At 37.9% G+C, this 17,956-nt stretch overlaps 1 protein-coding gene across 1 annotated transcript in view; it reads left to right on the top strand.

Annotated features, from left to right (window-relative positions):
- SPTLC3 (serine palmitoyltransferase long chain base subunit 3) overlaps nt 1-17,956 on the top strand; it is a 158,085-nt gene that overhangs the window by 54,216 nt on the left and 85,913 nt on the right. The window lies entirely within an intron of this gene.

Here is a 17,956-nt window from a genome sequence, read left to right as displayed (position 1 = left end):
TTAATGTTTTACAGTCAACAGTAAATACAATAGTTTATACATGCATAAAACTTTTCAGTTTTCCACATAATAATACAACCCCCCACTAGGTCCTCCACCATCCTGCTCCAGGAGCTGAACTCTGTTATCTAGATTTCTTAAGACATCATTCTTATCTTCATTTTGAAGCTTATCATCATTTTGAAACTAAAAGTTGCAAGATCCACTTCACTTAGAAGAAATGGGTCACTTGTGATTCCTATTTTGGAAATGGCATAGAGACTAGAAGACTAACTCCAGTCCCAGTCATAAGGGTAGCAGAATTAAAACCTTTGGGTTTGTTGTTGTTGTTGGTTCTGGTGACACCCAAAACAAAATAGAAAAAGAGTTTTTAATTTCTTGTAAGTGCCATTCTGCTACATCATCTTAATTCTTTCTCTGGTGAGTCCTCCAGTTCTGCATCTATAAATTGACGCTAAGGGCTTATTTTTCTTTGAGCAATGCCATCTTATTTTGTTTGAACTACTTGACACTTTTCTCTACATGAATAGGTTAGATTGTTTTATTCATCTGCACATGGTAATATGGCTGACATGATGTGGAAGGTAAGAGTAAGGCAATGGAGAAAGAAAGTCTGTGATGATTCCTGGCATTACCAAAAGGTACTAAGCCCCAAGACCAATGGTAGACAAAATAATTCAGAAACCCATTGTGCCATGATTCTTTTAGTCTCTGCTATTCAAGTGTGGAAGTAACTACTGCTGGCATGCACAGTAGATACTCAGCAGCTTCAGTTTTAGAACTGTGAAGAAGGGCTGCCGTTCACAGTATTTTGCTTTTTGACAGTATAAGATGCTGTATACCTTGTGTTACAACAGCAAATAGTAACTCTTCCAATCCTGTTGTTTTTATGTTAAGTAAGATAGCAAGAATTGGAGCATGCAAAGAATATGGGGCTTGGGTAATGACATAAGTTTTTCTATGAAAAGAATTTAAATCTTGGTTCTGCTATTGCTGCTGGTGGAGTGATTAGAGTGGCAGTTCAGTTAAGCTATTAGTAGTAATAAAGGTGAAAACACTGTTATTATCTGAGCCTACATACATGATTTGTGTGGTTTCAAATTAAATCTACATATGTGTTTTAAAAGTGCATCATGTAGGTGACTATTTGTTTATCTCTTGCAGCATTCAAGCATCCTTTCCTTATCCTTATTCCTTTTCATACTAAATATGATGTGTCTTGGTGTCTTTAAGTCTGGGTTAATTTCTGTTTGGGACCCTCTGGGCTTCTTGAACCTTTATGTCTTTTATGTTGTCTAGACTAGAGAAGTTCTCATCTATTATGTCCTGTAGAATGCTTTCTTCTCTTCCCTCTCCACCTCCGGTAGGACTATAATGCCTATATTATTTCTTTCAAAGTCATCCCATATGTCTCTGCTGTTGTTTTCAGTATCTCTTAATCTCTTTTTGAGATCTCTTACTTCTTTATTAGTTTTCTCTAATTCATCCTCAATCTTTCTAATTCTTTTTTCTATCTCATTTATTCTATTCTCTCTCCCTCTGTTGTTTTCTGTGGCTCAGCTATTTTGTTACTTTGTTCTGATACTGTAGTCACTTGTTCAGCTAGTTGTCCTCTTAGCTCACCTAAGAGGAAAAACCATAAGATTAGCAGCAGATTTCTCCACACCGGCACTAAAGGCCAGAAGAGAATGGCAAGATATAAATAGAGCACTCAATGAGAAAGGCTTTCAACCAAGACTACTGTATCCTGCTAGACTGTCATTCAAACTAGATAGAGGCATAAAAATATTTTCAGACAAGCAACAGTTGAAGGAATAAACTATCAACAAGTCTGCCCTACAAGGAGTTCTGATAGGTCTCTTATAAATAATCACATCATAAACATGCCATATATCAGAACATTCTAAAATTTTAGAATAATGGAATTAAAATGTCTTCATTCTATAACATCAGTAAATGTTAATGGACTGAATTCACCTATTAAAAGCCATAGAGTTGGAAGATGGATCAGAAAACACAACCCAAACGTATGTTTTCTGCACGAATCCCACCTAATTCAACAAGACAAACACAGACTCAGAGTGAAAGGATGGAAAAATACCATACAAGCCAATGGAACACGGCTTGTATGGGCACGGGGTGGGGGTGGGTTAGGGTGGGGTTGGGGGAGTGGGGCAGGAAAAGCTATGCTCATATCTGACATAATATACCTTAAAATAAATAACATTTAAAGAGATAGGGATGGTCATTACTTAGTGCTCAGAGGATCAATAAGTAAAGAGGACTTAATGATTATCAACATCTATGCACCCAAAGAGAGGCCATCTAAATACATCAAACATATACTGAAAGGGCTATAGCAATAAATTAATAGCAACACAGTAATAGTAGGGGATTTCAACACCCCTTGGATGTTAAACCAGAAACTATAGAATATTTAGAGGAGAATATTGGCAGAGCTCTTTTCATCTAAATTTTAAAGGGTCTCTCAATGCAACAAATCCAATTGAAAAAAAATTGAACAATAAATACAAAGCGGAACTTGGGCAGGGTCTGGTGTATTGCACCAAATTAAAGGACTCTGGGGTAGGGGCAGAAGTTACAGATCATGGAACATGATGGCAAAGGAGGACCTAGAAGATAATTGAATTGTTATATGGAAAACAGAAATATGAACAGGGGTAGATGGCATAATGGTTATGCAAAGATACTCTTATTCCTAAGGCTTATTCAGAGTCTTATTCCAGAGTCTTAGGTTCATGGTGAATTCACCTTCTTTACCCCATCTTGGCTGGAACTCGAAGATATCATGTTAAGTGAGACAAATCATAAACAAAAGGATGAATATGGAGTGGTCTCACTCATAGGCAGAAGTTGAAAAAGAAGATCAGAAGGAAAAACACAAAGCAAAACTTTAGAGTTGTTGTATTGCACCAAAGCAAAAGATCTAGGGTAGGGGAGAGGGTTCAGGTCCTAAAACATGATAGCAAAGGAGGACCTAGTGGGGGTTGTATTGTTATGTGGAAATGTTATAAATGTAAAAAACTATTATATTTTACTGTTGACTGTAAACCATTAATCCCCCAATAAAGAAATTTTTTTTAAATGCATCTAAAAGAAGCATAGAATTCTTATAGTTCAGCCAAGACCATTGATGGTAACAGTTCATCTTTTTCAATTGAGTTATCAGATAACATTCAATTACAGTGACATTCTTAAGAGATTTTCTTGAAAAAGCAATCTTAAATGAATGTTTATAAACAATAAGGAAAGGTGTTTATCAATTGATATACTGTTTCTCAAGATTCTCTTGACACTGGAAGGCTGTGGGAAATGTTGCTGTAGACTGCTGCTCAGTCCCACGTGCAGTTTGTTCCTGCCCACTTTGTGGTCCCTATTTTAGAGTTGTGCAGCTCCTTAAATAATAAAGCTGGAAAATATGTGAAAAATAATTCAACACTGCACCTCAGCTTTTCTAAATCCCCCCCCCCCATGTAAACAATAGCACACAGTTCTCCTCTCCACACACTCAGTATAGTCTCAATTGCCCCTCCTGCATGTTCAGGCAACCAGTCACTTCTGATAGTAGGTGCTGCCTGACCCAGATGGTTTTTTGTTAAGAGATGTGGGCTTGGCCAGACTGGCTTTACAAAATTCAGTCACCAGTTTTCAGATGTTCGGGAAACAGAGAAAATGTTAAATAACTGAAACCAATATGACCTACACCAAGATTCTTAGTTATAAAAACTGTCAAGGACAAAAAAGTATTACAGGTCACTAGAGAAAGCAACAAAGTGACATATAGCAGCAACACTATGGACTCTTATCAGACTTGCAAACAGAAACCCTATAGTATAGGAGCAAATGGAGTAACATGTTGAAAATGTTAACAGAAAGTAGGAACTATCAGTAATAGGTAGTATCACCTGCAAAACTACGTTCAACTTTAAGGGAGAAACTACTGGAGCTTGCACTAACAGACCTACCTTCAAAAAAAATTGAAAGGAATTACACAGGGAAAAAAAAATGAAGCAAAGGATCAAAATCCTAAGCAAACTGATAAACAGTAAGGAAAAAACAGAAATAGAAGCAGAAGTTTTAGGAGTTTATAATAAATGACAATCTAGAAAGACTGACTGTGTGCCACAGGACCAACCTGCTACATAGAAAATAGCCACTCATGCTTCTCAGGAAAAATGATTTACTCCCAACCAACCTCTGTCTGCATCTGTTTATCCTTCCGATTTTACAAGTCTGATTCAGACAGTCCACTGTGCCCTCCTATTCCAAGGAACCAGAAAAGTATTTTCAAAAACCTATATGAAAGAGTCACAGAAAAATGAAGAACTTAATCCTTTTTATAGAAAGTTAATGACAACAAAGCAAAATGTCAAAGAATAACATCAGGAAAAGAAATGATTCCTTATATATGACAAAATTATGACTCTTACAAATTAAAAAAAATAAGCAATAATTTTGAATTAATGAGAAATAAGCAATGATTTTGACCAAGTTTAAAATAGATATACAGTATAGTGTGACTCTTTTCAGTGTTTTATTAGTTGTCACCCTTTCATGAAATTTTAATACTCTATTAAATATGGTTTCACTCATACATGGAATATAGCTAATTGAATATGTAAATCTGAAAAAAACAACTATTTTCAAGGCTGTGGGCAAATTATAGTGGTTATCTTTGTAGGTGGGGATGGTGACAAAGACCCTTGGTAATGGGAGTAGTGAAAAAAAAACAATAATAATTTACTATTAAAATTTGGTCCATCCTCCCAGAGGGATAAAGAATAGGGAACCTTCCAAAGGAGGGAATGGGATATGAAACTCTGGTGGTGGGAATTATATGGAATTGTACCTCTCTTATCCTAAAAATCTCGCTAATCATTATTCAATCACCAATTAAATAAATAAATAAATAAATAAATAAATAAATAAGTAACATGAAAAGTATTAACTATTTTCAAGACTGTGAGAACTGTATGTAGTGGCTATCTATGGAGGTGGGGATGGGGACAAAGATCTTTGGTGATGAGAATGATGAAAAAAATTTTAAAATAGTAATGTACTATTAAAAATAAGCCATTGAAATAAGTGACTTTTCATACTTGTTATTCCTCTAAATAATAGCACTTAATATATTATTATTTAGTCATATTTGAATATTAAATGTTTCTGGCTAGCATTTGCTAGCCAGTCTGATTTAGTATCAATAACTTAGAAGCATCAGGTTGAGAGCAAAGGCTCTAGTGTTAAGTTGTAGGAGTTCAAATCCCTCTCCTGGCTAGAATCTGAGATAAGCCATATGTTTTTCTAGTCTCAACTTACTTTTCTTTATAAAGAATACATTTTTTAACTATATAAAATGAGTTATAGGACAGTATGTTTATAAAGCCTTTTTGTAATTTTAAAAACACTTTCTTTTTTTTAAATATGTTTATATATTATTTATTTGTTGGATAGAGATAAAGAGAAATTGAGAAGGAAGGGGGAGATACAAAAGGAGACAAAAAAGATACCTGCAGCAAGCCAGCTACAGCAGAACATTTAAAAAGTTGTACACCATGAGCGAGTGCAATTTAATCCTGGCATGGAAGGCTAGTTCAATATTGAAAATCAATAAATGTGATTCACCACATCAAGAAAAGGAGGTACAAAAGCCATGTGATTCAGTTGATGCAGAGAAAGCCTTCGACAAGTTTCAACATGACCGTCATAACCAAAACATTAAAAAGAATGGAAATAGGTGGAAAATTCCTCAAACTAGTTGAGTCTACATACAGAAAACCCAAAGCCAACAACCCATTCAATGGAAAGAAACTGAAAGTTTCCCCTCTATGGTTAGATATAAAGAAAGAAAGAAAGAAAGAAAGAAAGAAAGAAAGAAAGAAAGAAAGAAAGAAAGAAAGAAAGAAAGAAAGCCTACCAACTGTCTCCATTACTATTCAACATAGCAATTAGGCAAGAGAAAGGAATTAAAAGAACACAGACTGGAAGAGAACACAGTCCAAAGGAGCAAAAAACATCAAATGGAGAAAGGAAAGTCTATTCAACAATCATGTTGTGAAAACTGGGTTGAAACATACAGGAGAATAAACCTGGATCACCACATATCATCATGTACAAAAGTAACCTCCAGATGGATCAAAGATTTAGATGCTAGGCCAAAAACCATCAAATACTAAAAGGAGAACACTGGCAAGACTCTGAAATAAATTTTAGAAACATCTTCACCAATTCAAATCTAACTTCAAGGAAAACAAATACAAGAGTAAATCAATAGGACTACATTAAACTGAAAAGCTTCTGCACAGTGAAAGGAATCACCACCATAATAGAGAAACTCCCCCACATAATGGTTAATAACCAAAATACACAAAGAACTCAACAAGCTCAACAAAAAGGACAAATAACCCCTTGAAAAATGGGGGAGGACATGGGCAGAATATTTTCCAATGAAGAGATCCAAAGGACTAACAGATATATGATAATAAAAAAAATGCTCAAAATTACTGATGATCTGAGAAATGTAAATAAAAACAACGAGATACCACTTTAGGCCTGTGGCTGTGTCATACATTAGGAAAAAAAAATGGGGTCATGAGGTAAAGCAGCTGGTTAAGTGCACATGGCGTAAACCGCAAGGACCAGCTTAAGGATCCTGGTTCAAGCCCCGGGCTCCCCACCTGCAGGGGAAGGGCATCACTTCACAGACGGTGAAGTAGGTCAGCAAGTGTTCACCTTTCTCTCCTTCTCTTTGACTTCCCATCATCTCTCAATTTCTTTCTGGCCTATCCAACAATGACAACAACAACAACATAAGCAACAAGGGCAATAAAAAAGGGAAAAAAATAACCTCCAGGACCAGTGGATTCATAGTGCAGGCACTGAGCCCCATCAATAACCCTGGAGGCAAAAGAAAAAAGACAAAAAACACCAACTGTTGGAGAGGCTGTGGGGGAATTTTGCTGTTACTGGTAGGACTGTAAATTGGTTCAACACCTGTGGAAAACAATATGGAGAATAATCAGAACACTAGAAATGGACCTACCACATGACCCAGCATTTCTTCTCATAAAGATATATCCAGAGAAAACAGAGACCTATCTAAAGGTCTATTTACACCTATGTTAATAGCAGCACAGTTTGTAACATTCCAAACTTGGAAGCAACATGGATGCCCAATGACAAATGAGTGGCTAAGAAAACTGTGGTACGTATACACAATGAACTATTAAGCAGCTATTGAAAATGATGTGGCCATCTCCTTTCCAAAACCTTGGTCTGAACCTAAAAGTATGTTGAATGAGTTCTGCCAGAAATAGAATGACCAATGCCAAATGATCTTACTCATAGGATGAACTTAAGAAAAAAGGGCAGTAAGGAAAAACACAATGTGAAGTTTTAACTGAGGTGTGGTGTAGTGCATCAGATCAAAGAACTCTAAAAAAAGGAAGGAAAGGAATAGGACTAAGGGACATTGGGGTCCTATTGTATGATGGGGGAAGGTGGTCTAGGTCTGAGTATTAAGTACCTTCCATTCACCTAGACACCTATCATGGGGACTTGAAGGGTTATAGCTATGTATTGACTGTACTGTCAATCATTAATCCCCTAAAAAATTGTGTCTGTTTATTGGATAGAGATAGTGAGAGATTGAGAGAGAGGGAGAGAGAGAGAGAGATCAGCAGCTTTGCTTCACCACTCCCAAAGTTTCCCCTTCCCTTCTACAGATGGGAATATGAGGCTTAAACCCAGATTCTTGCACATTGTAACGTACACTCAACCAGATATGCCACCTTCTTCCAGCCCCTATAAATTCACTTTTAGAAATATATCTCATATGTATATCCATAATGATAAAGGTAGTTAGATTTTACTCTGTAGTGTTTTATTATTTATTGGGTTTTTTTCTTTGTTTTTTTTTTCTTTTTTCTCTCTTACCAAGGCTTCGCTGCTATGGGACAACTTTTTCAGATAGAACAAAAGCGGATGGTATGTGAGTGGTGTTTGTGATACCACAGCACTGAAGCTTCCCCCAGTGCTATAGTGGCCCCATGTGGTGTATCAAGAGATCAACCTGGGTCACGTGCATAGCATGCTAGTGCCTTCCCAGGTGAGCTACCTCACTGCCCCTTTGCTTAAAAGTAAGCCAGAGTATAGAATGAACTTAAAATTGTATGAAAATAGTTGATGTTTCCAAGACATTGCCACTAAATCAGACTGAACAGATTTCACCTGCTGGAGGGACCTTGCGTCAGGTTATTTGAATTCTTTAGCTAACACCTGAATTTCTCAAACTTTAGCTCAGATTAGAATCACCTGCAGGACTTGGAAAACCAGTTTGTTGGCCCCAGTTACAGTTTCTGATTCAACAAGTCTGAAGTCAGTCCCCCCCACTTTGTATTTTTTATAATTTTTTGTATTGTCTTTATTTATTTATTGGATAGAGACAGTAAGAAATCAAGAGAGAAGGGGGTGATAGAAAGAGAGACAGAAAGATTGCAAAAGCTTTCCCCCTGCTGGTGGGTCCCGGGGCTCAAACCCGGGTCCTTGCACACTGTAACATGTGCTCAACCAGGTGTACCACCACCCGACTCCCAAAATTTGTATTTCTATTAAGTTCCCAGTTAATGTTAAAGTTTCTACTATGGAGATCACAATTTGAAACTTTTTTTTTTGTTTTGTTTTTGTCAAATCTGTTTATTGCAGTTATTGGTATCTTTTTAATGAGAGCACATCTGAAGTCTGGATTGTAGGGTTATAGGAGTTTAAGCTTGGACCTCAGAGTTTCAGGCATGAAAGTTACTTGTTTCCCCAGCTCAGATGTCTCCCTTGCCAGAAATGATCAAATACAGTAAGAAGAAGTTCTTCTAATTACTGCGATTCCAGGACAAACAGGATATGAATCCAGGTGTCAGTTCATCCTTCATACCCATCTTGAGCACAGATGCTAAGAGGTTTAGAATCTTTTCCCAAACAGAAATAGGGCTTCAGTGGATGAGAAAGTGTCTCACGGAAAGAATGCATGTGGGAACTGTCATTCAAATTGTAGAAGGAAATCTGACCCAGCTCATAGTCCAGGTAAACTCCAATGCCTCTGGGCTTGGTCTTCAAGGCCAGAGGAACGGGCTTTGCACCTCTTGCCCCACATAGTCTCCATCCTGCAGTTGAATGGTCCAGCACCTGTTCTGAAAGAGGGGGAGCTGCTGCAACCTGCCTGATGGGGAGTGGATACACACCCCTATGGCCCAGCTAGGCTTGTCCTCTACCTGTACCTCCCAGTAATGGCGGCCGACACAGAACTCTTCAGAAACCAGGACTTCAAGAACAAGTGGAATTTTCTGTTGTCTTTGAAGAACATTCCTACTTTCCTCCATATAGGTCACAGATCTCTTGTTCTTGGACACATGGAGATGAGGATGTGCAGTGTGTGGATCCAGAGTCACATCTGCTCTGAATATGTGTCTAATCACCTGCAGGTCTGAATTCAGTGGAGGGAGACTCCATCCCTCCCTCTTTAGGTCAACGGAGCACACAGTTGGGATCTCCACGCTCTCACATCTGCCATAGACCTTTCCAACCCCAGTCAGCATATGCAGATCTGCCTTCACAGTTCTTTCTGACACCTCGTGGATCAGATTTACAATGGTGGATGAATTTTCAAAAAAAGTATTGGAGTTGTTGTTGATTCTGTGCTTAAAGATCAGTTTCTCCTCAGTTAACTTGCACAGAATTGCCTCTTGCTCCCTCTCCATAACCTCCTGAATTGTTACGAGTTCATTGATGAACTTCAACCTCTGTTTGCTCAGCCAATCTTTCTTTTTCTGGAGATTTTTGATTTGTCTGTCTGTATCTTGCTGAAATTCTGAACAGCTTATCAGGGTGCTGGTGTGAACATTGATCATCTGTCTGTAGTGAGAAGCAGCCTCCTCCATGGACCTCACATGGTGGTGCTGGTGGTCAGGGGGCTGAACACAGCCAGGACACAGCACCTCCAGGTCCTCCTCACAGAAGAGGCTCAGCACCTGGTTGTGCCTCTTACACAACCTTATCTCCTGCTGCTGCACTTCCTCACTCCTGCTGGGGAGGAGCTGGATGATTTCAATGATCCTTGCCAGCTGGCTGTTGGCAGTCCAGTGCCTCTGTTGACAAGTGTGTCTGCAGACAGGGCAAGTGAATTCGTCAAGATCTTCATGCCAGTACTGTTGGAGGCAGGGCTGGCAGAAGTTATGCCCACACTCAGTGGTGGCAGGCTGTCTCATGTAGTCCAAGCATATTGCACATTTTGTATCTGCCTGCATCGCCTCCATTTAATCTGGGGAAAAAGGGCTGGAGCTTCCTTGGGTTTCCTCAGGATGTTTGCCTCTGGTTTACTCTCCAGAGAGAAGACACAGTCTTAGGACTCTGTTGCCTTGTGCTGAGTATCTCTGGAGCAAAGAAAGCCTCCGAAAGTGGCAGAGCTTGCTGCTCAAGGATTCTGTTGGACACCTACAGTTCAAGTTCACGGAGTCTGCTGCCTTAAATTGCTTGGATTGTGTGACAGCTCAGAATTCTCCTGCTTGAAGGCTCAGGAATCCACAATGCCCACTCCACCTGGGCTGGTGACTCTGCTCAATTCAAGGCAGGTCTTTCCGTTTCTCCAAGGGGCCGGTCCTTCTGTTGGTACCCAAACCGCAGCTTGCAGCCAGTCCAAATGAAGCAATGTGAACTGGGCCGCTAGTTCATTTGCATCTTCTATGGTAGTACACAGCTTGTCTGGAATGAAGTAACTCTGGGATCCGTTTGCGATCACAGGAATAACTATCTTATATACCAAAAGTACTTTCCCATCTTGGCTTGTTGTAGAATATAAGTAATTTGAAACTTTTGACCATACTGATAATTTTCATGATAATTATACAAATCTGCTGAAAATTCTATGTTTTCACTTAAGAAGATTGTCTTTATTTATTTCTTATATTAGTGATTTAGTAATGATTGACAAGATTGTGGGATAAGAGATGTACAATTCCCACCACCAGAGTTCCATATCCCTTCCCTTCCATTGGAAGTTTCCCTGTTCTTTATCCCTCTGAGAGTAGAACCAAAGATCTTTATATGGAGCAGAAGGTGGGAAGTCTGGCTTCCGTAACTGTTTCTCTGCTGGACATGAAAACTGACAGGTCTATCCATACCCCCAGCCTATCTTTCCCTAGTGGGGTAAAGCACTGGGGAGGTGGGGCTCCAGGACACATTGGTGAGGTCATCTGCCTAGGGAAGTCAGGCTGGTGTCATGGTAGCATCTGCAACTTGGTAGCTGAGAAGCATTAAGATATAAAGCAAAACAAATTATTTAGTAATCAGAAACCTAAAGGTAAGAACAGAGCAAATGGAACTAAGAGTCTTTGTATGGGAAGAAACTAGGAAGTCTATTTTAGGTATATTCCAAAAGGCCTATGTCTTTACTAATTTTTACCTGATCCCATCAGCTAACATATAAGTGGGCTAAAAGTATAGTCAAATTTCAGTTAATAAATATTTCTGTAGTTGTAGAATTTTGCCCTATAGGTTAAACAAAGCCAAGTAAGACTAATAATTAAAAAAGATAAACCAATAATTTAATATTAGCATAATAGTTGCCAAGAAGACATTACCTAGGATGGCTGGACAAAGGTGAAAAATCAGAGAATTTTAAAATGTTAGTCACTTATGACCTTCCCTTCATCCACACAGATACAGTAAGATGAAATTCATGAAGCCTATGAATTTTTTTAACTTTCTGAATGCTATTCATACAATCACTATGTTGAAAAATCAAAATCGGACACTAGTTCTCCCACATCCCAATGAAGAAATCTTCACAATACACTGTTCTATCCATAACTAAATCAGAGATAATCTACATATAGGGTCAACTACATTTCTTTTTTTTATTTCTTTATTGGGGTATTAATGACTTACAGTCAACAGTAAAATATAGTAGTTTGTACATGTGTAACATTTCCACATAACAATACAACCCCCACTAGGTCCTCCTCTGCCATCATGTTCCAGGACCTAGACCCTCCCCTCTACCCACCCCTGAGTCTTTTACTTTGGTGCAGTACACCAGCTTTAGTCCAAGTTCTGCCTAGTGTTTTCCCTTCTGATCTTGTTTTTCAACTTCTGTCTATGAGTGAGATCAGCTGCACTTCTGTTTTTGCACTGACCACAAGGTGTAAATAGGTTCCACAACTTTAGTGACTGTAAAATAATAATAATAATATTTTTGTGACACAATAAAAATTCTGTTCCATCCTGAATATACTAAAGATGTAGAATAGTAGCTCCGATTGAAGCTGAAACCCATGGAACAACTGGATATTCTGCATGAAAACTGACTACAATTTGTGAAGTAGCTCTCATGTGTGCCGAATAGAAAAAAAAAAAATGAGGGTTGTGAAATAGGCTCGTTAATAATATGCATATTCTTTCCTATTAGTCACTACCAACATGGAGGTCAGGTATCTATGTTCTGACTTTGAAGACTGAATCAGTCAATATCAACATAATAGCTGTCTCTTTTTTTTCTGATTCTGATTTTTATTGATAGGGTTTAGTAGCAAACCCAGTACTAGTCACATGAAAATAATAATGAGACAGTTGGCAATAAGATATATTCAGCTCACGTTCATTATTTTATTCACAAAACAGGTTTCCAGTATCCCATGGTGTAAGTAAACCTTCAGGATGAAAACAATGGTCTATGTATGTACAACACAGTACTTTAGATATTCCTTCTCATGAGCCAATTCATGAGGGTTATTGGTCTTTAGAGACTAAAGAAAAGACTAAAATCATAAAGAGAAACAGAAATAAAATCACTGTGGAGTTATTCACACCTCCAGTTAGGAATATCACTATTCTTACTCATAATTTAAAAAATGCCAGGCTGGGCAGATAACATAGTGTTATACAAAAGATTCTCATGCCTGAAGCTCCAAGGTCCTAGGTTCAGTCCCCCTGACACAACCATAACCCAGAGCTGAGCGGTGCTCAGGTTTAAAAAGAAAAAAGAAAAAAGCCAGCCTTTATGAGCCAAAGACAAACTGCTGAGTATAATAAGTTCTAAAACTTCTTAAGTATTCATACCAGTAACTGCAACTTGACAGGATTCAAACACTTCAATTTAGTCAAAGTATGTTATGAGTGTTTGTAGAAGCAAGCTAGTCAACTTTTTAAAATTCTTATTTATAGAATGGAAACACTGACAAGACCATAGGATAGGAGGGGTACAATTCCACACAATCCCCACCGTATTCCACTCCGCATTGCATCTCCTGCCCTGATAGCTTTCCTATTCTTTAACGCTCTGGGAGTACGGACCCAGGGTCATTATGGGGTACAGAAGATGGAAGGTCTGGCTTCTGTAATTGCTTCTCCACTGACCACGTTCTTTGGCATGTCGATCCATACTCCCAGTCTGTCTCTCTCTTTCCCTGGTAGGACAGAGATCTGGGGAAGGGGGGCTCCAGGACACATTCGTGGGGTCATCTGCCCAGAGGAGTGCAGTTGCATCATGGTAGCATCTGGAACCTGGTGGCTAAAAAAGAGTTAACTACAAAGCCAAACAAATTGTTGACTAATCATGAACCTGAAGGCTGGAATAGTGCAGATGAAGAGTTGGGGTCTCCATTTTGAAAATAGCTAGTAGGTCTATTTTAGGTATATTCCAAAGGGCCCATGACTATACTAGTTTTTTCCTGAGCCTGACATCTGATATGCTGGTGGACTCATTATTGTCTGGGGAAATGATGCCATGGCTGGAAAAAAGGCTAGAAAGCTGCATCAGGGAAGAGAGTAGCTCCCAAACATGGGAAAAGTGTATAAATATTGTTGACTGTAAACCCCATCCATTTGATCTGGGGCCCATATTCAGCATAGGAGCCTATATAACCTCTGCATCCCTGTAGGTCTGAGGTCATATTCTATGATCATGAGTAGGAACATTCTAAGTTGCACTAATTTCAGAACCTATCTTCCTCAAGTGGTAGATAGGGTTATGTTATCCAACCTCCCTTCAGAGGATGGAACATTCTCTAACATTACTGATCCACATTGAGGGCAAGGTTCTATGGGGGCCCACAGAGGGATCCATTATGTTGTTCTTGATGGAGATGACGAGTGACAATGGAGAGAGTGATCTATTCGTGGTTTAGGCCCAGTGTGTCTGTGTGAGAATCCCAGGACTCCCCGACTAGGGCCCCAGATGATGGGGAGAATCATCATTAAAGTATGCTAGTCTCTTCCCCTTATTCAGGTTTTGTAGTCCTCACTCTGACTAGATTATCTTTGAAGTGACCGAAGGAAGTGTAATTGGAAGTAGGCGAGGAGGGTATCTAGGTCTAATTAGAAACTATTTACTTTGTGGTGTCGTTTTAGGTCTTTCTGCTTGTGTTAGTCAATTTTTAATGTCTACTTTCCCTCCAGATCTTTCTACATTTTTGTGTCTTGAATATGAAGAGTAGTAGGAGGAAAACAGCACTAGTTGATACAAATTAAGTATTAGTACAGTGAATGATCCTTTCTATTTTTCTTTAATGAGCACCACTTCATCTTAAGTAACTCAGTCTACCCTTGGAACACAGGGCACACCAAAGTGGAAAATGCCCAGTCCTCTTGAGAATTTCTCAAAGAAATCTGAGCTATGGGGGCTAGGTGGTGGCACACCTGGTTAAATGCATGTAATACTATGCATAAGGATCTGTGTTTAAGCCCTCAGTCCCCACCTGCAGGGAGAAAGCTTCACAAGTGGTAAAGTAGGGCTGCAAGTGTCTTTATTTTCTCCCTTTCCTCTCAATTTCTCTCTAGTCTCTCAAATAAAGTTTTTTTAAATAAAATGTTTTAAAAAATAAATCTGAGCTATGAAGACTAAGCAGAGAAATTCCATGAAAATAATAGTAGTATATCTAAATGCAGCAACAATCAGAACTGGTATCTTTGAAAATTACTTTCACATCTGTGTTTTTTTTAACATAATTACCTCAAGTTCCATCCATTTTTATTCATTTGCGAAACATAGCAGAAGACAAGTTGCAAAAAAATAATAAACTATTTCTTAGATTTTGTGAGGGAAGAATACAGAATTTTGGTGGTGGGTGTGATGACTTACATATGTGAGTGTGTACTGTACTCCCTAAAGCCTTACAATTTTGTAAAGCACTTGTATATCACTATCAATAAAATTCTTAATTTTGAAAAGAAAAATTCAAATTATCTGATTGGTGATCTGGAGGAAAGATTTTTGTCAGGAAATCTTACATGGACCTCTCAATTTCCTTTTTTCTCTCTCAATCTTTAAGCCAGAAATAATCACAGAGACACCATAATGGATAATTTCTCAGGGTATTTTCAAACACAGTCATTCCTCATTAGTTGGTTGGCTGTTTATTGCTTACAAAATATCCCATGTTATACTAAGGAGTTTTAGCAATGCAGCTGTTATAAATCCTTGAAGTTCGGGGAAGAAGGGAGATGACAACATCACACTGATTCATCATGAACTTCTACTTATGCTCACTTGTCCTCTGGCCCTTTAGGAAGAAAAGAACTAGGTGAAAAAGCACCAAGCTGGTAGGATTTGGACACCTTCTGTCCTTGCTGAAGTCTTCTTTATGTGTGGGTATTTTGAAATTAGTTCTCACTGTCTAGTCATGAGGTTGTTCTGACATTATCTGGCTACTTGAACTTATTTTACCTCCCACTGTACTAGACTCAGTTCTACCCTCATTCTCCATCAAAAGACAGCATGAAATTCCACAAGCATCTGCTATGTTTAAATACTGTGCCAGGTGTATGGTTGCCAAGCTAATGATCACAAACAACATATTTTAAATGTAAAGTTTTGAAACGACTCCACCCCACAGAGTCTGTATGAAAGGGTTCTTCTTGTGACAGAATTGCCCCTTATGTGTTCTCCATCTGACTTGTTAAGTGCTATAATTGCTTTGTGAGGCAACTGATGAATCTCAGAGTTGATTTCCTGTGCAAGCTGAGCATAAATAGCATTCAAGAAAATAGCTGTTTTATGTAGATTTCTAAGACTGTCTGGGAAATATAAGGAAATCCCAAATATGGAGAAAAGGATTCTTCTGTTTCTAGGGAAATCTAAAGGATTGCTCTCCCAATCTCTCCAGAAACTGAAAATTGCAGTTGATGAGAGGTTATTGAGCTGTTCAGTAGGAAAACTAGAGTCAGAACCTCAGTCTCCTCTTATCCAGATTGATGACTTTGTCCATACTTTTCTGGGAACCATTTCCTCTGGGATGTAACTTCTATTAGGTTAAAACAAATCCAAAAAAAGGTTTTTGGTTTGTATGTGTGTGTGTGTGCATGTTTTGCTTTTTTTTTTTAATTTCAGTTTTTGTTCTTACTTAATGATATATCTTCAATCACAACATATTTTAAATTTTAAAACCCCTCCACTCCACAACCCTTGAATTAAAAATGACCCTGCTAGAATATTTATTTTATGATAGTGGCAAGTGGGGTAATAAATCTTGAGAAACAAAGTCACCAGTCATACTGTTAGACAGTTGTGTGACCTCTCAGCAATAGTTGATATGAGACATTGAAGACTAATTCTAATTTTAAGTGCAAAATCAAGCTGGGAGAGAGTGCTTTACAAGCACATGCCATGGGGAGATAAGAAATTGTACCTGTGTGTCAACAACTGTTCTATAAACCAATAATCCCCCCTGTAAAATGATAAAAGGGAGAAAAAAGTTTGAACTCACCGCTCAATGTCTTCTGAACTTTAAACCCTTGTCATTTTAGCATAGTAAGCAAGATACTTTTTTAAGTTGAATAAAATTTTGACTTTGAACTTTGTCTAGTAAAACAAGTTAGTCTTTAATTTGAAGGAAGAATGTCTTAATCCTGAATAGATGAACAAAATTCATCTTAAATATAAGTGAAATTTGATCCAATAGACTAGGAGTGCTAAATAGAACATCTCCACATTCTCTGTTGTCCTAAATACAACCGTAAAGAAGCAGTCCTAATAACAATGCAGTGCAATACACATGTACAATTTAAATTCTTCTAGTAGCAAAATTTTAAAAAGTGAAAATAGGTCAACTAGTGTCATAATATACTTAATTTGACCCAATGTGTCCAAAATATTACCAGCTAAACATGTAATAAATATTAAAAGTTGTACTGAACTATTTGGGGTTATTTTGTTCTTGTAATAAAGTTTCAGAAATAATATTTTATTTATTTTTATCACATAGCTAAAATACATCACAAAATTATTATACAATGACAGTATATCTCAATTCAGACACTAATTTTTATTGGTTTAAATAAGTGAAATATAATCCTGCTCAAGAGAGAGCTCAACAGAGCTAGCTATTTCCTTGCTATGCACATGGCCCAAGTGTAAGTTATGGCAATGGAAGGTTTTCTGATATCTATGCATCTAAGAAAAGTTGGCCAGAACAATGACACTACACATGCATAAGGCCCTAAGTACACATGCACACATATATATATATACACACAACATATATCTACAGAAAAGAGAACAAATCCTAACTGTCCAACTCAATGATTTTTTACAAAGAAAACATAAATGTAGTCAGCACTCAGATCTAGAAACAAAACATTTCAAGAATCTTATTGTCTCCTCATTCTCCCAAGAAACTACTATCTTGCCATATAATAGCAGAGGTAAGTTTTGTTTTCTTGCAGACTTTATATAAATGATCTCATGCAGCCCAAAGAAGTGTGTATAAATGATGTTAAGTGGTGTCTTTCGCTAAGTCATGTGTTTATAGACTTTCTTATGCTTTTATGTGAGGTAATCATGTTCACATATTTACTGTTGTGTTAAATCTTTCTACACAAATATCTTCCACAACTTTTTTTTTTGCTTATTGTACAGTAAATTGACACAGGTTGTGTGGAGCTATTTCAAATA

This window comes from Erinaceus europaeus, chromosome 1 (assembly GCF_950295315.1).
Source record: "Erinaceus europaeus chromosome 1, mEriEur2.1, whole genome shotgun sequence".
NCBI classification, from domain to species: domain Eukaryota; kingdom Metazoa; phylum Chordata; class Mammalia; order Eulipotyphla; family Erinaceidae; genus Erinaceus; species Erinaceus europaeus.
The sequence above is the reverse complement of the archived record's forward strand: the minus strand, read 5'-3'. Positions and strand labels throughout refer to the sequence as shown.